Source organism: Oryzias latipes, chromosome 15, assembly GCF_002234675.1.
Source record: "Oryzias latipes chromosome 15, ASM223467v1".
Taxonomy (NCBI): Eukaryota; Metazoa; Chordata; class Actinopteri; order Beloniformes; family Adrianichthyidae; genus Oryzias; species Oryzias latipes.
In genome coordinates, this window is record NC_019873.2 from 14,981,396 (window position 1) to 15,003,306 (window position 21,911).

The following is a 21,911-nucleotide window of genomic DNA, read 5'->3' on the forward strand; positions in this document are numbered from 1 at the left end:
ACAGTGCAGCTGTAAGCCTTCTCGCCTCCAAATCTGTCCATGCGTTTCCACACAAAAACACGCCATGGTGGATATAAAAAATAAATTTGCAGAGTGGCAGATGAATAAAAGATGACAGCAGAGGCAGTGTCAAGGGACCTGTACTGTCACACCTTGGTAAAATCAAATCTTAGCCAGGATTTTCCTCTTTTTTTCTCTTCGTGTTTTATGGGCAAATGTCAGAGGCGATCCATCCTTAGTCATAAGCCCTCTGCTCCAGCCTGCCTGGCTGACACCTAACAAACCTAGATCCAACTGACAAGAATCTAAAAATGCCAGAGGGGAGCTTGGACTTTTTGTGCGCCTTCTTGCTCACCATTCACCTCACCAGCATGAAAAATCTGCAAATCCGATAAGCTATTTCGTTGCCAGGAGCAAAATCTCCCAGTCTTCTTTCCCAGTTTTCATCTCCGAAGAGATCAATTGAATGTTCTTACTTTGAGAACATCTCTTTCTGGATTATGGTAATGCCTCATATACAATGGTGTGTGTTGTGTTTCCTAAATACAATTTGTCAAAGTCACCTAGTTAATGTGGCATTTACAGTGATGGCAGATGCCTGAGCTTAGGGCCTTCCTGCTCTCAGTACAGTCATGTTCAGTAATCCTGTGCAGCTAAGTGTTGAGAAGAAAACACAATGTATGGCTCATATCCTGCACAGAGAAACAATGACTAATAAAGTAATTCCTTTTTTTTTTTGCCTTTATATTTGATTTTTGAAAGATTTACCTAGAGAAACCATATAAAAAAAGGGAAAAGTTAGGAAAAAATGCATAAAAAAGAGAATTGACGGACAGGCCTTTTTGCTGTTCAGCCAGATGGCCCCATCTGGTCCCGTAAAAGCAACTACAGAGTCCTCTTTTTAATGATCAGTATCCTGACAGCCTGACAATAAATGCATCCAATACTTTTCTTACAGAAAAACTAGTTGCTACAAAAGCTATCCTGTGGAGCAATTTTGAACGAAACTTATTTTATAAAGAAAAAAAAAATCCTTTAATCCGAACTGTAAGGGGCACTTTATTGTAGTCCACCTTGATAGCTCTATTGTATTTGAAAGAGCCAGAGGCATGTTACCAACACTGCATTACATAACTGGACCAATTCATGTTTCCCTGTAGAGACTTAAATTTTATTGGATAGACCAATGAACTGATTCATATGAATACTTTAATTTGATCAGGAGAATGAGGTGAGTTATTGATTACTTTTAACAGCAGAATCTGTTGCAAAATTATTGTGAAGTTTAGGACAGTTATTATTATTAATATTATTTTTTTGTTAGCAGGCACAGCAGAACTATGTTAGATCTTATTTTGAATGATTTGCAGTAGAAGGGCTTTTCATGTGTATCTTGCCAATCCAGATCTGTCATCCTATAAAATATTGCAGATATTAAAAAATAAACCCTGAAGACAAGCGTTACTAACAAACCTGGAATCATTTGTACCTATTTCAACATGTTGGATTTTTTTTCTTATAAAATGAAATACAATGAAAAGTATTTATTAGTTTTCACTGACATTTCAGAAACAGGGTTTTCAAATTCGTTGAGTCAAGATTTCCCCAGCTTGTTCATTGAGAGTCAAATTTGAGCAGCTGCAGAGCACAACCGATTCTACAGACTTATAAATTCTCTTTAGCATTTTCCTCATACTAAATGGATTTTTATGAGCTTTTATGGGAAATATTCAAGCAGTTGTTTTGGAAAGTTTGCTGGGTAGCTCAGACTATAGCAGTTTCTATCTTCTTTGCCAGAAACTAAAATATGCTCTTTAAATTTTCTGCTGTTTTATGTAAATCATTTTAATTTTCCCAAACAATGGTAACCCGCTTGAGCAAAGTCCTTGATTGAGGAAGCGCTGGGGGTCAGTTCTAACTATGGGAGGAATCAGTGAGTCAAAACTATGGGTCTTCCACGTCACTGCATGTATGTGCATTTTTGGCTTATCCGGCAGCCTACACAGTCATCTACTTAGTCTAGACTTGGCTATTTATGTCCATGCATTCATCCATGTATGTAAATTGCATATACACACAGACTCTTTCAGGCTCCACAATAACAAAAATGACTTTCCTTTAGTTATGGTCTGTTAACTTTCACCATGAGGACATGACGTATGTTTGCAAACATGCCAACCACTGCACATATACACCGGTGCTCTTGCACATACGCACAACGGCAAGGGAGGCATCTGGTCCACTGGCTTACATCTACATTATGACCTCATGTAAATAAATAAATAAATAAATAAATAAATAAATAAATAAATAAAGCACACCTCATTTCAGTTGTGCGCCTGCATTGATACATCGAAATCTCAACACTGGAGACTTTTCAAGACATTTGAGAGAAAGATTCCCAGGATGCAACAGCATATAGGAATCAGATGAAACCAAAAAGGTGAGGACTTTTCCATATTTTCCTCTGGTTTTATAGCGACATATTCTTTTCATTCTACAATAATCTATATTAATAAATTAAATGTATGTCCTCATCCTTTGATAAACCAAAACACAGCTGCATCACTTACTCCTGTTTCTTTTATCATTATTTTACACTTGAAAGTTACCAACAAACTGCATGCAATGCTGCAGTGAAAGATCATTCAACAAACCATTGCGTAAGCCTGCATTCAGCGATAATTGCCCTTGAAGCTGTTAGCCTGATAGAGTGAAACAAGAGAATAGAGGAGATTAGACTTGGATTATCAGTGCATCAGATGGAAGCATGATAATGTCAGCACAAACAGTTTCAGGACTTTCAACGTCTTACATTTTTGCTGTCCTGTAAGGATTGAATCTTTGTATTACTTTAGGTACTGGTTTATTATCAAAAGTAAGGTAGCATATCTTCAAAAATAAATTTCAATTATTTTGCTTCTCTAAGGAAGGAAAAAATCTATCCAATACTAACAAGACCATCTATAGCTGATGCTTTTTGTGCATTTACACTGAGATGTATTAAATAGGGCAGTTTTTGATTTTTCCAGCAGCTGTTGGTTTAGTGAAGAAAATGAGAGAAACGTGGGAATGTACACAAACACACGTCATAAGGCAGGTTTATGCTGAGCATCATCTCTTCTCCTGATTAATATCTGCACTCTGTTAGTTTGTATTTGTGTTTCTCAAATGTGTTTGTGTGTGTGTGAGTCTGCTCCTCACCCACTGCACCCTGTGAATTTGCATTTTAGAGGTCAAATCCATACACACAGGCTGTGTTCCAGAGATTAATGCCTCCAGCACACTGCATCTGTGTGCAGCCATGATGCAGGATTCTGTGTTGATGATACCCCTATTGCATCAGATGTTCACACAATTGCAAAAAAAAAAAATGTACACAAAAGCACACATTGCAAACCACAGTCGAAAAAAGACGGTGTCCCTGTGGAATTCCTAACAGCTGATAAAAGTAACATCATGAAACTACAGTCAAATAAATGTTAGTTAGCTTGTTTGCTAAAATTAGTCACAATTTCTCTGAGGACTGCTTGCAATTTTGAGCATCAGATCAAGTTTAGTTCTTTTAATGAGGCTTAGATCAAACATGTTTAAATCAAAAACAGTTTAGCTTGAACAAAAGATTTGGCACATTATCCATAGAATTTACTGATTTGACAGAAAAATAATTTTCTTTGAATGAAACCTACCATGACTTTCTTTTTTTATGAACAAGCATTCTTTTTTTCCAACAAGCATTCTCTTTTCAACAAGGATTGTAGTGTATATGTAAATATTTATAATCATATTTACAATATTATCTATAAGTAGATATTTACAATTGTCTATGAGGCAAAATCCAAATTTCTCCTGTTTCTGAGTGCAATTGTGTAATAGGTTCACACTGCCCCCCTGCATTTTTTCAAACTTCACACAATCCATGCACTTATTTGACAAATATCTGACAATGCCAAGCAGAGACGACAATAGGAGAGAGAAACAGCACACAGTATAATTGGTCATCCCTCAACTGTTACACAATAAAGTCCATATGTGCCTGCTGTGCTCCTTAGAAGCAACTTTTAAGATGTTTTGGCTGACATTCTTTTTTAGTGGAACTGGTTGTTAAAATAATTGTTCATTTTGTGGTACAAGCATTAAATCTGGCATGGATGTAGCTTAGGATCCCCTCTTTCAGAAAAGCATGTTTGCCATATTATATAAAATACATAATAGTATGTTGTGGGTACCCCTGAAGTTAAAAGATTGCATTTATATTGTTGAGACCAGGCAATTAGAAATTGAATAGTTTTGTAACAATTGAATGTATGGTTGCCATCTCTAAAAATGGCAGCCACTTTGGATTTTTCTGTGGCAAACATGCTTTTCTGATAGAGGGGATCCTAAAGTCTATTCATAGCAAATTTCGTGCTTGTACTTCAAAATGCACAATTTGTCTGAAATATCAACCTAACCGGCTCTGCTATTTCTCTGTGCCAAACATGCAGAGTGCTTACACCAAGTTGCAGTGGATGCAGTTAATTTATTTCAATAATCGGGATTTGTTGGTCTTACAATGGATCACAAGGCAAACAAAACATAGTGAGAAGCTAAATTTGCTACAATCCTGCTTTTTATTATTTCAAGTCTCTTGAAGGAAAGCAGGGAGAGTGCATGTGTTACAACTCTGTAACAAATTGCAGTTATACTTCTAAATGTAATGAAAGTGTGGTGAGGGATCAGTGTTTTTATGTCCTTCCATAATTACCTAGGATGGAAGATAAACACCAATAACTTTATATTGATGTGTTGAAAATAGCTGCTGTCCAACACAAAAGAATTTCAAAACAATTAAAATGAATACAGTTTGGCCTCGATTACAAAAAGGGTTTATTCAGACATACCTCTGGTTTGTCAGAAGATTCATAACCCCTGTTGTAAAAGTAAAATATGTCCAACACAAAAGGCCTTCAGCTCTCATCTGTCTGCCCAGCTGTTGGACAGGACAAGTTAAAAAAAAAGAAAATAGCTGCTGAAATAGTGATCACCCTAGTCTTTCTGTTTATGAACACCCCTCCCCCGTTTCAGGATGAAAGAGACATTCAGTTGTCGTTTCATTGATCCAGGCCTATATTTAGCATTGTAAGAACTGAAAATGCACATTTCAGGAAGACAGTAGTACAATTTGATGCACTCCATGAAACTATTCAAGCGTGTACATTAGCTATTAAATCATCCATACATACATACATCCATCCATACATTCATACATCAATCCATTTTCTTATCCCGCTGTATCCCTTTCGGTATCCTGGGGTTGCCGGAGCCTGTTCCAGCTACTGTTGGGCGAAAAGGTACACTGGACAGGTTGCAAGTGCTATTAAATAATGTAGGAAAAATCTAAAAAAAAATGCACTTAAATGTTTCCTATTGCTCCACTTAAAAGTACATGTGATCTAGCTTGCAAAATTAATGACAAAACACAAATCAAATAATAGGCTTTTTTATGATAAAAAAAAATGTTTTACTTTTATGATTGCAAGGTTACAACTTTTTTTTTTTTCATTCTAGTCCACAGTCAGTGATTGGTTTAATTAGGTGGCCAGACACACAGAGACATCACTGGAGGTAGATGCTATTATTATGTGGCTGAACCAGGACAGTGGAAGTAGGGAATGGAAGCAGGCCAATGGTGTCCACTGGGAAACAGATCGCTTCCCCCGTTTTTAGCCAAAATACTGCTGGGATTGTCAGTGGGAATAACGTGTGGGAATAACAGACCGGAAAGCTGTGAGGAAATCTGTGATCCAGACGTAGAAGACAAGGTATATGCTAATCTTACTCACTGTGATGGAACTTAACAGTTACCCACAGCAAGAACAATAACCATCAAACAGCTCAACAACCTAGAGTGTTCAAGCTAAGTCATGTAATACACTAGCCACACACATGATACTTAAAAAAATAATCTTAAAATAATTTGAAATTTTTGCTTATTGAGTCTGTAAGCATAAAAAAATTACAAAGAAGGCAATGGAGAGAAGAAAAAAAAACATTCGACACACTGGACAAGAGGCGAGTTGCTCTGTTAAAGCGATCCTGAAAATATCGTTTGTCCTTGCTGTAATGGACATGTTGAAGGCTCATTATGGCACCATTTGAAGCCTTTCTGTTACATTTTTTTGGAAAGTGAGCCTTTTGTTCAGAAAAATACCACTATAATTTTCAGATCTTTGTGTAAAGCTGAAAGAGCTACCTTTGACAGAGAGGATACTGGCAGGGCAAAGATTCCAGAAAAGCCATTCCAGAATTCAAAAAATGTTGTATTTACTCTAAATACTTTTGTAGGTTTACAACATTTTATAAACCACATTAACGTCTTCCAAAAATTAGCTCATAGTTTTAAGGACAGTTTTAGTTTTCAGATGTAGAGATAGTTTAAAGACTCGGAGTAAGCCTCCCCTCATTTCCCATCATCCCTTTGTTTATTCAATCTTCAGCAAGTTTACAGACCCTCACACCACCAAACCAACCTTACTGGTGCAACAAAAATGACAAGCAATATTGGAGCATTCCAGCTGGTTTAAGCCTGGAATGGGTTTCCAGGGAATCTCAAGAAAATAGCCGACTTGTGCAATTTTTCCTAAGCTGCCAAAAAATAGATTCTGGAGCATCAATGTATGTTTCTTTTGTAATTTTTTTTAACTTCTTTTAAATTGATAAACATGTTTATAATGTTTAACCATAATGTTTTTGTAAAGGGACCAAAGATGGAAATTAGCCATTAATCTACAATCTGGTGCAAGAACCTTTGCTTTTTAAACTGTATGTATTTGTACTCTGTAAACTAGAAAACTAAAAGATGCAGCTCAGACAAAGTAAACAAAGACGTACCTGGATCTATTTGTCTACAAGTGGTTGCATCGAAATGGATTATAACAGGATTATAACAGGTAGCTTGTGGCCCACTGATTGTAGCTTCTACATCTCAGCTACAGGCTTTTTCAAACTGAAAATTTTCATCTGTTTCTGATTCACAATGATTTGAATAAAAAAAATAGTCAAATACATTTTCAAGCTTAATTCCCATTAAATATCTTCCCCATCATGAGAAAAATGCCACAAGAACATGTTAAAAACACAGAAAAACACATTGTTCATGGGAGTGGGTCTTTAGAAAATGATAATAAAAAATAATGTGTAAACTGAAGCAAAGTATGAAAGTCAAAAGTGGAAAAAAAATGAATTTTATAGAACAAAGGGGTGCAATAGAAAAGTCGGCTGCCCTGCTCTTTCTGTCTCCTTATGTGTGCATGATATGTGTCATGGTGTTTGTTATAACAGATGTTGTACCACGCTGCTTCACAGCAGAGAATAGGATTAAAGTTCATTAGAAAGGCCACTTGACATTCAGCTTCTGATACAAGATACTTTTAAAACACTGGGGACTGCTGCTAGAATAATAAATACCAACCCAACACATGTGTTTGTGATCTAGTTTGCGAGCTTGTTAAGTGTCACTTTAAGAGAACAGATGAGTGCCGATCTGTTAATTATTTTAGGCTGTAAATGTGTGCCTCAAAACAAATCAAATAAATGATAATGGTGAATGATATTGCATTATTACAGAGTGAAAAAGCATTAACTGGGTTAAACCAGATCACAAAGTCCATTTATTTACACTAGTTCAGCTGACCTGCAGAAAAAAAAGGCAAAAGCAACTGCGTGTTTAAGGTTGAACTCTATTGTATATAATGTCAGTCTAATTCATTTTAAAACCACTTGAGAGGCCAGACGGGACCTTTTGACTAAGCATCATAATGAGCCAAACCATTGTGGTACATGCACATTAGAAGCAGAGCAGAAATTTACGTTGATATCACGAGATGTGACCCCTATAAAGTGCAAGTCAGGTTTACAGGAAAGCAGAACCTTTAGTTTTGAGACTATACCCGACCGACTAATCAAGTTTCTGAAAGTGTACTGAAAGTCATCTGTACAGTCAGGAAACATGGGGTTAGCGGAGCTGGCAAAACATTTCAACCTTCTGTCACGTCCCTTGTTCTCGTAGGGATTAAACATCTGCTTCTTCCATAAACAAGTAATGAAAAAAACTGCACAGTTAATGGTAAACACTAAAGCAGAATGGATTTGTTTATCAATGTCATAATTTGATTTGAAACACACTCCTCTGTGTATTTATGTAGTTAATATGTTCTCTGCAACGCGTCTATCTTTCTCAAATAACACATTTGCACTTCAAATTTTATACTGCAATAATTCCACTTCCCTATTCTGCTTTATTGTGTACTGTACTAAAACACAAAGTATCTGCCAGATGAAGAAAAAAAATTGGTCTGAAATCAATCATTACTGCTCAATCATACAGTAAAGCCAGACTTTAGGAGTCCCTACCAATCACCAGGCCGTAAAGAACCTACAAAGCAATTCGGGCCATCTTTGCCGTCTCACTTAGCTTTAGTCTTCAAAGAGTCCACTTAAGGGTAGGCATTTAGCTCGTGCCACCTGAATTACAACCATGTGTAGCATCTAGAGGTCTTTTCAACTCCTGCCTGCCATCTACAAAGAGTTCTAAGTAGAACTTTCAGCAATCATAACGAAGCTAGTGTGCCATTCTTTCTACACATTTTCTTTATTATGTGTTTCATTGTTTTCTTCTTATACATAGAAACACTTTTTTCATCTTAACATATTCATTAAAAAGTTATACTTTTTTTTAATGGTCATTTGAGTTGAAAATGCAGCTTCTTGTATTGTGAAGTTAGAGTTTCTCTGACATTATTGTTGTGCACAATGCCTCCCAAGATTCATCATGTCTTAAAAGCATCACGCTAGCCAAGAAGCAGTGCCTAGTGTTATTTCTATACTTTTTCATTAGTATGAAAACATTTTCCTAGTAATGTAACGTTTAATAGTCACAAGCTTTGTATGTAGGAAATAGGCTTTACATCGACTTTTCATTAGAAGTGGTCGCTTAAATACTTTTACCAAGGCCGGTGTGAATGTAGCATCAGAGAGAAGGACCACCTTCAAAACCTTATCTGGGATTCTTGTTACCCGATGCGTTACCTTTCAGGGTGGACAAATGTTCACGCTGTATCAGCATGTCCACACTCATTTTAAATTTGGGCTTATATCCCTGCAAAGTCAACCGAATACAAAAGATTTAATTTCATAAAAAATATTGGATGCTTTTATCAGAAAATCCATGTTCTGTTGGACCATTTTTAAATGACAGAGGATAGGTTTTGTTTAGCATCTTTTTAGAATGCCATTCCATGGTTTCCCTCATGTTTGTCTGAGTTTCCCTCACTGCCATTTCAACAGAAGCACAATGTGTGTAGCTTTCCATCTAAAAATCACCAGGGGTGAGTGCAGAGGAATGCTCCAGCCTGTCATTGATTTCCTCTTTAGAACAACTTCATATCTTCAGCAGAATATGAAGGGCTAAGTCAAAGAGCCAGACTGACATTAGGGCCAAATGGGAAAATAGAACAAAATTGATCGCAAACAAATTCTGTTTGAAAGGATGCTACAGATAGTTCTGATCATGAACTATCCCAAAGGGTATAACGCCTGAACATCTTCTCTTTTCTCGGGATCCAATCAAGTAGATTTAGATGTTTGATTTAGCTTTTATTTGAATAAAGTGTGTTTTGTTTAAGGGAAATCTCTCCACAAAAACACGCACACACACACTGAGAAAGCCATTCTGCATGTGTGGACACTGATCTATGTGAAGCAGTGTGCGGGGCCTGCTGCCTTCCGTGATAACCAATGATGGAGGAGAGCCCTGATCGATAACACACACACACACACAAACTCTTTCACCATTCTTCTTTACAGACAGGAATAGTTCAGACAAGCAGAAAAACACACACACACACAGACACACACACACATTGACCCTTGCCACTTCGTCTTTTTTTGAAAGCTTGGGAATGGAAACATTCTTCTGAGAGTCCCTTGAGACAGAAGGAAAGCAGGAATGAAAGGCAAAAGGAAAAGGAGAGTAGGGTGGCAATCATGATCCAGGGTAGCCCAAGTCATGGGATTTACGGAACAAACGCATCTTGTCTCAGACCTCCATGTCAGTGACTTTGGAAATATGTAATTGCTACCCAACCTCCTCCATGTTTCCCCTCATGTCATCCAATACAATTGCATCAGTGTGTCACTTCTCTTTCTGCAGTATCTTTTATTTTCCTTTCATGTCAACACTGGGCTTAAAATAGACCTGGAATTGTGGAAACTACGTGCATGCAAACAGTATTAAAGCATACATCCATGCACAAACATCTCACACAAACAAGTGCCCCAAGTGCCAGTGGAAATTATAAGTAAAGCCTTTTTATGTTTTTTTTGTTTTGTTTTGTTTTTTCCCAGCAGTTGTTATGGGTTGTACTACTAAAATATTAATTGAAGCAGATGCTTTGCTGTCTTTTGTGCACTATGAGCACCTTTTCTGAGAGCAGGCCATGAAAGAAGATAATTGCCAACCCTGCTCTTTTTTTGAGGAATAGCAGACTGTGGCCAAATATAAAAGGGTTGACGAAAGGAATTATTTAAGGATATAGGGGAACAAAAGAATGGAGTAGCGAAGAAACACTGAAAAGTTGGTAGTGATAACATTAGCTAAGGCTATAGCAAGAACAGAAACAGACACATTATGTTTGCTAAAATAGCATTAATGTTTCATTGTACATGTGACAACAAAAACAATAAATTTAATCTAATCTATTAGGAATTTTAACACAATGAAAATTACTTTATGTAGAAAATTAAACAAGAAATGTTTCTGGAAGCTACATAGTGTTTAGCCAGTATTTTAGGCGACTGTACAGTATTTCAAGAAAATGTGACTTCTCTTTTTTTATGTTCATTGCTTTATTTCCATTTTACATTTGAGGAAATGCACAAGTCTAATTAAGTTTTTTTTTCTTTTTTTAAATTCCCTTTTGGCTTCTCCATCAGAGATCACTACATGCAATTCACACGTTTTTTGGCTATAGTTGGCACCGGATGCCCTTCCTTACCCAGCCCTCTGCTTTCCCAGTCTTGGGACAAGCACATGGACAAACTGGAAAAGCCCCTAATGTAGTCGTAGTCTCCAAGGACGAAATAAACCCAACCCAGTTTAGCATCTGCAATCAGATTAGATCAGGCATGGTCAGGCCTGTGCTACTGTACCGTTCAATGTAAAATATCTAATTCTTGGCAAAACAACAAAGTTTACATGAACATTTTCTGCAGAGATACAGTGCCTTTATTTAACAGGCAATAGGCTGATTCTACCTAATCAACCAAAAACTTAAAAAATGTGTTTAGCCATAGCTGTATTTACGTCACAACTGAACAGATCAATACTGAAAAGCGACATTCTGTTCAGCAGAAATAGCCAAGCCATGAACTCACTGATCTTATATCAATACACAGAACTATCAGGGACTAAATGGCACTTTGACTCACATCAACAGCTATTGCTGAGTTTATTCTTTTTTTCCTTCTTTTCTTTCTTTCCAAGCCATTTCTATAGAACAACAATGAATGGTAGCAATGGAGGAAAATGAGGAATGTATGTTTGATACAATCTAAACACTGTTTAACAAAACCCTATACAGGAATACATACCAACTCACAAATAATCTCTCATCCACTCAATGAAGTAGCTGATGTCATTACAGTTTCCAGGGATGCAGAAGATGCCAAATCCAATAGAACCAACTGGGAGAAATGATTTCAGACCCCAGTAATCACAGATTGTATTCTCTATTCTGCACTCCCTCATAGTCTCTCACTCTTGCTTCATTTCTTCCTCTTCAGAGCCCTCTCCTTTTGGCTTCAGTTTATGGCCAGACGTTTGTCACTTTGCCATCTTCCTTATGGCTTCCTCTCCTTCTCTCACTGTGAAGCAATGGAAACAGGATTTTTCTGTTCCGTCTTTCTTTCCATCTCCTTTTCCTTCCACTTCTTTATTTAACATACCTTGTTCACCTTCTCCTCCAAGTCGGGAATAATTCATACATCACTGTAAATTAGATTTTTGCACAGAACAGTGTAAGGATGTCCGTGTGTGAGGTTCTCTCATCACAACATGAATTTATCTAATGGGAGATTAAGTATTTGGATTAGCGATTAGCCTTTCTTAAAATATGAAGACTAAGTTTATATTCAAAACTGACAATGTTTTATGTTTTACTACATTTTTTTAAACACTTGCAAAGCAAATCATAGAATTGCTCTTTAAATAAAATATACTTCGTTTAGTGTTTTTAAAAGAACATCTAATATCCTGAAAAAATTTGGCTACTTGAAATTACCTAGATTTTTGATGCATTGTCAAAAACAAAAATTTTCAAGGGATCACACATCTTAAATGCCTGCTCTTGCTAGTTTATGTTCATTAGCAAAATGTTCACTATGACCTCGTACTATGACCTCGTCCCTTAGCATTTGACTATTAGAAGGTCTAAGGATTTCAGATCCTTGGGAAAATAAAAAGCTGGGTCCTGGCAGTATAAAAGTGTGGGATGCTAAAGAGGAAGGTTGCTGTTTTTGCACAAAACAGAGGAGGCAGAGGAAAGTGTGTAAAAAGGTTTTTTGAAGACTTGAAAGTCATGAAGAGATCAACACACACTGCCATAAGACTTTAGAGACTTTCCATTAGATGCAAACAAAAAAAGAGACACAATAAATCACATTTTAAATGCAGATAAACAGACTTGGCAAACAGCATGAATATAACTGCTAGTCAGATCTCTGTGCAAACAGCAGGGCATGGCTAGTGTCTACATGTCCCTGTTTGTTTTCGGTGAGACATGCAACAGACAGAAGGGCAACTGTGGGCCAATCACTGTGTGTATTTGTACATGCGTGCATTTGTGTGTGTTGCAGAGTAAGTTAATAAAACAATGTCCATCCAATGCTACCTGCTGACCGTCTGTCACATGCTGTTTAGCTTGACAGCATCTCTGATCAATTAAAACTGAACAGCAAAACAGGGCGGCACTTTCCTAAAATCTGTAACAGAAGATGACTTATTTAAGCTTTAATAATCCTGTTTAATACCAGGCTCCTCATGTTTTGTGAAAGTGTGCTTTCAAAAATGATATTTGCATGCCACAACGCCACTTTCTGAACTAAAATTAGCATTTATTTTACATTTCTTGTTTCTCCAGAAAGTCAGCAGGCCCACTGGAAGATCCCGCATTCCTTTTTATTTCATACAGCACTGGTTGCTTTATCCTTTTTTTCTGATGCAGTGCTATTGATTGTCATTTACTCCCACCTGCACCAAGTGGTGCCAGTGATCCTAACTGCCTCAGGCTGCCTCCTTTTTGAATCAAATGTAATCAAAATTCTCATGCAGCAAATAAAAACATGAACAAGACTCCCACAAACCTCCTACACTGATCCATGGAGGACAGTGGCCAACTGACACATAGATATCTGATACAAATAAAATATCCAGCAGTGAAATTCATAAAAAGTGTGAACATGATCATTAAAACTTTTAAATCCACGTGGTTGTGATTTGACAAGCATCTCCTGGATCTGTTTAATTTTCCTTGCAAGCCTTGGAAAAAAGGAATTCATTCCATGTGCTACTTTAAAAGAAAAACTGCAGGGATTTTCACTAATCACTTAGTTTCCTGTTTCCATAAACCTACCCAGAACTCTACAAGAAAAAAGGACCTTTTAACAACTTTTTTTGTGCTGCTTTTATTAAGATTAATCAGCATCATGGGAGAGAAATCCAATTTTTGTTCTGCACCATAGGGCACACAAGATCATAAGGCGCACCGTCAATGAATGGTCTATTTATGAACTTATGTCAAAAAGAAATGTGAATGGGACTGTGACTGTACAGCACATTGGCTTTTCGGGGAAAGTAGAAAAGCACAGTACAAGTTTACGCCATTTACCATTTTACAAAGACTATTTATCATTTACTGTGTTTAAAAAACTTTAATGATTTATTAAAAACTAAATGTAAATACGTTTTTTAACATGAAAAATCATTTAAATTTGATGCATTGTGGTCCATATTCGCCAATCTAGTGAACATCAGTGCACATTGTTCTTTTGCAGAGATTTCCTTGAGCACTGGATTTTGAAATTGAAGATTTGGACAGCTCTACAAAATGATGAACACTATAATACATTAAGTAGTGAGTAGTGAAGGAATTCAGACACAGCCTAGAACTTGTTTGTGACACGGTATACATTAGCCACATCAGAATCGTTACCTGCATTAAAATACCATTCACAATAGGCCTATGTGTAACTCCCACATTGTTTGCAACACATACAAAAACAGACTAAATACCACTAAAACAGACGTAAGTGTGGACACCTAGGGTGGGACCCCATAGCAAGATTAAAGGAGGTACAGGAAAGGGATGGATGAATAGATCATGACTGAAGCCTCCTGTGTACACTTGATCTACATCCTTCCTTTCTTCTCAAGTTTGGCTGCTTTAGGTCTACAAAGCCAGGGCATAATTAAGGCAGCTTCCGACTCTTATTTCACATCTGTAAATGCATTTGTTACTCTGTAAACTGTTAGCATTGCTTTTGAGGTTTGGCCCCAATCAAATCTGGTTCCATTGGAGTTTTTATTTTGTCTTATTTATTTATTTATTTATTTATTTATTTATTTATTTATTTATTTATTTATTTAATTTATGGGGGTGGTATTGGTGGTTTAAATGAGCCATTATTAAAATGTAGTGGAAAAACATGGACTTTTCTGAATAATGAAGACCTCTCTGGATAATATCCTTGAATCATTTGAAACAATTTTTTTTTTACAAACAAAACTAATAATAGCTCTACTTGGTTTAAATGGTTTTCCTGCATTCTGCCTTGAAATGGCAGCAGCTGGGAATGTTCCCATTACAAATAAACAAAATTGAAAATCGAAATGGATACAATACTTCATATTTTTTCTTTTCTTTTTTTGCAATGCTCAGGGGACAAAACCAGACTTGGACTCATGGATAAAGGTAGAACCTTGAATAAAACTGGGACACTAATACCACAGGTTTACAGAGCTCACAGAGACATGCAACTTTTTTATGTCTGATATAAAAGGTTAAATAGTTGTAAATTGCATTATCTGGAGTTCAAAGTTGAGTTTCTGAATGATATAGTCATTAAAACACAAAAAAGTTTGTTTTACCATTAAAGCAATACCTTCTTTCTAGTGTATCATTGTGTGTGAGCATCTCTTTCCATGTGTGCAATTTTGTTCTTCATGAGATAATCTGAAAACTATTGAAATGTATGAAGCATGAACAGCAATAAGTATATAGAACATACTGTAGGTTGGAATGAACGTGAATTTGTGAAAGGGGCACAAAATTAAACGAAAAAAGAAAGAAGAAGAGCCTGAGGCTTTCATCACTCCCCTTTCTTGTTCTCCACAGCATCATGGGAGTCAGTGTGCTACATTGGAAACAAGATCAGCTGATATCCCTCATTCAGAGAGAGCCAGACTAACAGTGTCACAGCTTAGATCCTGTTTATTAAATCAATAATCTAATCTTCTGATGGGAATGTTTAAGTAATGGAAAGGCTAACATGTGTGACTCCTGGACAAACCAAACACATAATTCAGCACACAACATAATCAAATGATTAACCCCTCACTCTGAGATGTTTGCTTCAAAGACAACACCAAACTTTTGTTGCTATGATGGCCATATTGCACTATTGATATGACAGTCAATATCTGATAAATAGGGGAACTTTGAATGTTCTTTTTTTTAATTTAGCAATAGATAATGCATTTCCCACTATTGAGTATTGGGAGATTGTTGCAATGATGTTCCAACTGTAGTAGAATATGTGTCCCAAACATATTATGTTGCCCCGGAGTATAAGTCGCAGGAGCCAAAAAATGCATACTAAAGAAGAAAATATATATATCGAAATTGCTTCAGTGTATAAGTCGCACTTTTAAGAGAAAAGTCCAACATTTATGAACACATTTGCCAAGTTCGGCGTTATGCTGCGTTCACACCAAATGGGATTCATGTGTCAACTTTAGGTCTGCTGCCTCTTTTGAATGCACCACAGCTTTCCTTTCTAAAAATCAATACATGTATAACAGTGTATGGGTGTGTATTTGCAGGTACATGTGTTTCCAAATCCCCCCTCTATACAGTCTGTGAACAGCACCTCAACAGCACCATTTGGACCAAAAGACAGTTTATCATTGATAGGAAGTACCAAACCCCAACATTTACTGATATCCTGTGAGATTTAGTTAGCTAATGGTATTCACAAGCATTCAAAAAACAGATAATAAAACATTCCCAATGTTTAGTTTCAGGAACCTATTTTGCCATCTTCAGAATCACAATTTTGGAAGAATTTGTGAAAATGATTGGAATTTTACACTGCTAATATGTGAAATCGCATAGCGTTCTGAAAGAGCACACAATATCACACAGTGCCTCTCCTCACTGACAGTCCATTCAATCACGGTTCACTGGGGAGATGCTTGTCACCACGGAGACAAGCAGCAGGGCCACCAGGGCTCTGTGGGACAGTGTGGTCCTCCAGCATATAAGGAACCTGACACTTTGTTTTCCCTCTCCTTCTCTGACTCTCTCTTTTTGTATGCATATTTTCCAACTGCCCTCTGAAATGCTGTTATTTTAAAATGACTTATATTTTGAATTCATTTGAGGATCATGGTTAAACTTAACATAAGAATTATTAGACATTTGCATAATTTCTTATGAGCTTGATCGTTGAATTAATCTTGATATGTTCCAAAGCTACAAAAAGGAACAAGCAAATTCATTAAACATTTACAGTGTCGTAATGTTTCTGATATAGAGTAACATCAATAATAAAATAATGTTTTAAATTAAGTTTATTGACTCTTTTTCATTTTCGAAATTGTTTACTGAAAAAATATTGTTAATATTGCTAGAACATATATAACTGTACTTTGTTCATTTTAGTTTGCTGACGTAATTAGGCAGCTGTCAATTGTATGACTATGTGGTCAACTGAGATGCAAGTGAATGAAATTGCGTGTTTTATCTGTAAGTTAGGTTAGATACCAAAATGTGATTATTGCTTCTCAATTTAAAATCACCCGGAAATGGAGTTTACATATGAGCTTATGTGCCTTCATAGGTATAATCAGCACTTCAACCGAGACAAGTAACGTTTAGAAGTGAATGAGGATTCTACAACTGAATACAGTTACCAGTAATGTGCATCAATATGATGTGTTATATGAGCTACAGGGTGCTAATCCAGAGAGAATCTTTTCTTTTTTATATAATCCAACACTATATGATCCCAATAGTGGAGTCAAATGGAGGAATCTAAAGCCCTACCAGATGTCCTATCAATTGGCTAAAGAAAGACCTTTCCTTGTTTAAGACGTACCACAATTTGGGCCAAAACTATGTATTTTTTAAGGCTATAGTTGAGGTTTTCAAGCAATAAATCAAACTCTACTTATACCTCAGTTAATTATCACTGTATTTAATTAAGCATATATGATTTAAGTGACATTTTTGTTTTTGTTTCTGTCTTTTTAATCTATGCATTTCATCATTTCTGTAATGAGTTTGATAAATATGTGTAAATTCTTTGTTGCTTTGACTACAATGCTTGAAATAAATCAATAAATCAAATCAAAAAATCAGGTTTGGGCTCAAACAATTTAGTAAAGATGTTGTCACAAAATATTATTTTACCCATAAAAGCTGTTTATGCATTGACTAAACTAATACTAGTTTCTTCTCGTATGGCTACCATATTTGAAATTCATTGTCTGGTGACATGAGAGCAGGAAGGTAATTCTCTCACACAGAAAACCCCTCTCCTGGGTCTCTACCAGTACATCCATAAGGGAATTCCCTCACTGCTTTTCTGTTCCTGGAATTGGATGGAGAGAGAGAAACAGAGAGTGGGGTTGGATCCCAATGGGTCCAGAACTGACAAAGATTTATGTCTGCCTTATCTGCTGCATTAGTGTGAACAAATGTTAAACGGGCTGCATTTATATGGAGATTTTTTTATTTTTTTGGGGTGTAGCGTATCATTTAAAGCATTAAATTTAAAGTCTAATTCAATTTTCATTGGTTCTATTAAGAATTGACCTGCCAACTTTTCAAAAAACTAACGAATGCTCTTTAACCACCTTCAATATAATGCATGAGAAGAAGAAATGTCAATTTTAAACACATTAGAGTTTTAATTATTTAATATAGATATTGCCCTAAAAAAATAGATACAAATATTCAATTAAATGACATCTTCTAAATATAATTCATTTCAAATTATCATTTTTTTTAACATCCTGTTTGACATCAAAGTTTTTGACCTAAAAAAATATAACTACACATTTAATAGACTGAGATAACATTTATTTTAAATCATGGCATGATGAATATTTGAAGCAATGCAGAAGACATTAGTTAAAGTAATAGGTCAAAAGAGTTTGAGCTTTCGTGCAAACTGTTACTTTTGCACAAATTCTCAAAAACTGAGATGATGACAGAAAAAAACATGCTCACTTTTGAGTTTCTTACACTGGATGAATCTGACTGCTCACCTGTTAGCACAAATTCACTGACTTGACTGAATTTTTTGACCTTCAATACATATGTCCCAAAAAACGAATAAATATAAAGCAAGCTTTTTCACCTTGCCACACAATTTTGCTTCGACCATGTTTGCTTAAATGTAAAATAGTGGTATTTCCAAAAGCTCCTGTTTCTTTACAAGGCATCTTTAAAATCCAGAAGATAAAAAGTCGAGGATTTGGTGCCTTCAACACACAAAATGTGTTGTGGAAAATGAGGTAAACTAAAAAAAATTGATAAAGTACAGTATGCCCACTATTGTGGAGAAAAAAAGACCTAACCCTGTCCCAGCTGGTGAGGAAAGATACAGAAAAGGATCAGTGAGTATTTTAATTAACGATATATAAAATATTACTAATATTGATTCAGTAATGTGGTTTTATGTTTAGGGGTTTAGTATACTCTAAACAAATTTGCATTGGTAAAACATATACAAACAGTTAGTGACAGTTTGCATGTCTGGCGCAAATTTCAATGAAATACATTCCGAAATTTCTTTAATCTGAAGTTAAAAATTTCAATGAGTGAGTGTAAAACTACAAACTGGATAAATAATAAAGTAAACTAAGCCATGTGTAGTAAATCCAGATTTTGATTGCACAGATAACCTGTTTTTAAAAAGGAGAAGGATTTATATTTACATATTTGATGAACGAAACTTGCTTAACCGAAGCACTTTTTGCAACAATATGAAGGAAATGCTCTGCTGCGTTTTACTAGGTGAAGCTTTAAATCTTAAAGTGTACCACCATTTCTTAGTAAATCTGAGATTTTGTGTTCTTGCAGCTTTGAAAATCTCCAGGCTTTACCCACCCCTTTACCCAAATTCCCCTAAAGACTTGAGAGGATTTAATAGGTGAAATCTAATACAGATCAGGGCCTGTATTCTTCTTATCAGCTGCTTTCCATGAGGGAGCATATGGGATATAATATTTACAGCTTAGGATACTACAGAAAGAGAGACAAGGAGGGGAGATGAAAGAGACTGGTGAATTGGAATCAGATCTCAGTAAGCCCAGGATTTTGCAGAGGAGTTTGCATAGATTAGCTCTTACTGCAGCCACTGCAGTGTGTGTTTGTGCTCTTGTGTGTGTGTGTGTTGTGTTCAGCTCAGCAGTTGACCGGGCGGCATGATGCGTCTTTCTTTTTTGCTCATGCAGCAAGTCATGCAGCTATCACAGGACCAGGAACTACTGTCAGTGACATTGCTATCAGATACATTTATTCCAGCTAATACGTCCAGAGAAGACATCCTCCTCTGCATCAAGTCCAGCACTGTGATATGAGCTAGAAGCCCCACAAATCAGTTTAACTTCCCCTGGAAAGCCAAAGCTCTCAGCTTATCTTGCTGCTCATCTACAAACAGCCTTTGTTCACCTGTAGCAGTCAAAGCACAAGTGTTCAACAGACCGTTAGTATCTTTTCACACTTCAGCTGCGGTGGCAGTCTTGGTGCAGAACGTCAAGGGACTTACGATTCACATGGCAGAATGTTGGGCTCAAGATTGTAAAAAGGAGGACACGTAGACATAAAAAGATGAAGAACACATACAAATTTAATAACAACAGATACCTTGTTACTAAATAATAACCAGCAAATACAACTCATCCCTTCCTAATTAAAATTGATCGAATACATTTAAACAATTTAAGGTGAGGTTTCCTCTTACAGAGCTAATCTGATAAATGTTGGTTGGAGAAGATGGATGGTGATAAATTTGGCTTTTTTTTGTCATTTGATATCAAGTGTTGCAATGCATATTTGTTTTGTCATGGGTTATGTATTTTTATAATAGTAACATTTTTTGTAAGCTTTTTAATGTTTTTCATATGCTTTCACAGGTCCCACTCTGATCATATTTTGATCTATTGTAAAATAATTTCCAGCTGTCTCTTATTTATGAATATGTCATTCTTAGCCAAAAAAAAAAAACCTGTGTTGCTTTTTAGAACATAGTTTCTGCAGAGCCGCATGAGTTCACAAGAAATGTGCCTCTGAGTTGAGGGCGGGACCTTTGGCGCAAAGTAAGCCTGTCCCATGTCCCTTTGTTTACACTCCCTCAAAACACCTACCTAACATTAACGGCGCAAATAAAATGGTGAACATTTGGTGAGCAATCCTTGAGCCAGATGCCAATTCAGATGAGGAAAATGAAGACATACATGGATGTATTTGTCTACAAGTAGATGCATCAGAATGGAGCAGAGAAGGAAGCTTGTGGCTTGTCATTTGAGGACCTGTCACATCAACAAGATGTTTTTCCAACAGCATTCAGGAGGAATCTGCTCCTGATTCGAAACAACTTGAATAAAGAAATCCTAAGAAATGCTACTTTGAGTTCATATTTTTTTATCCCTTGTGCTATCCTATGGGGTCCAGATGACCCGATCCTTACATTGAGGTGTTATCCGCACCATGACAAAGGTGGATAAAGGTTTAGCGCACTGTCTTGTGGGGTCTAGATGACCCCACTTCCAATGTTAAAGTGCCTAGAATGGCACAAGGGTTATAAATGTCCTCCAGAACGAGAAAAATTGTCACGGTGCCTGTGTCAGCCACCTCCCCCTCCAAGCTCACCTGCTCCTGCTCTGCTGATTGGAACCAGCTGTCCTGCATCTCCTCATCTCCTGCCTGCCTTCATAAGGGTTCTTCTCTTCAGTATCCAGCGCCAGTTTGTTATACTCACTCCGGTGCATACGTCTGGCCTTTTAAACTTCGCTAACCAAGCTAAGTTGTTTTTGCTCACGACTCTTGTGCTCACCCTCAGGTCCACTTACCATTGGTCACGCTGGTTCCTTCATCCAGAGCTTCTCTTCACCCTGGTCTCGCTGTCCTCAGCGCTCACGTCCTTCCTCAAGTTGGTTTCGCCGTCCTCGGCGCCCACGCCTTCCTCAAGTTGGTTTTGCCGTCCTCGACGTTCACGTCGCTGGATCCACGGATCACCTCGCTCGTGGGAAATACTCCACCAGTTCTCGTCGTCCACATCTCCGGTGACGTCAGACCTTCACCCGAGGATTACTCCACGCACCTTGAAACTGTTTATTCTCCTCTAAGAAAATAAACCACCTTCAAGCTAATCCTGTCCGAGAGTTACTTCCGGGTTACAGCTTCTGGGTCTGCCGCGTCCACGACGCCATGACAAAAATGTCAAAGAACATGTTAAAAAAATCAAAAACACAAGAGGCCACATGATTTTTTTAATACTTCCATTCTTTTAAAGGTTATCTGTAAAGCATTACAAAATGGCTCACAATCACTCTAAAGCCAAAATTAGCAATGGCTTGATATGGC

General features: G+C 36.8%; 1 protein-coding gene and 1 long non-coding RNA gene across 3 annotated transcripts in view; one reads left to right on the plus strand and one right to left on the minus strand.

Annotated features, from left to right (window-relative positions):
• Positions 1 to 21,911, minus strand: part of LOC101174771 (sodium/calcium exchanger 1) — a 130,166-nt gene that overhangs the window by 81,768 nt on the left and 26,487 nt on the right. The window lies entirely within an intron of this gene.
• LOC110016509 lies at positions 21,145 to 21,697 on the plus strand. Its single transcript, XR_002291821.1, has 2 exons — positions 21,145 to 21,310; positions 21,388 to 21,697. It is a non-coding gene; the product is annotated as an uncharacterized LOC110016509 (long non-coding RNA).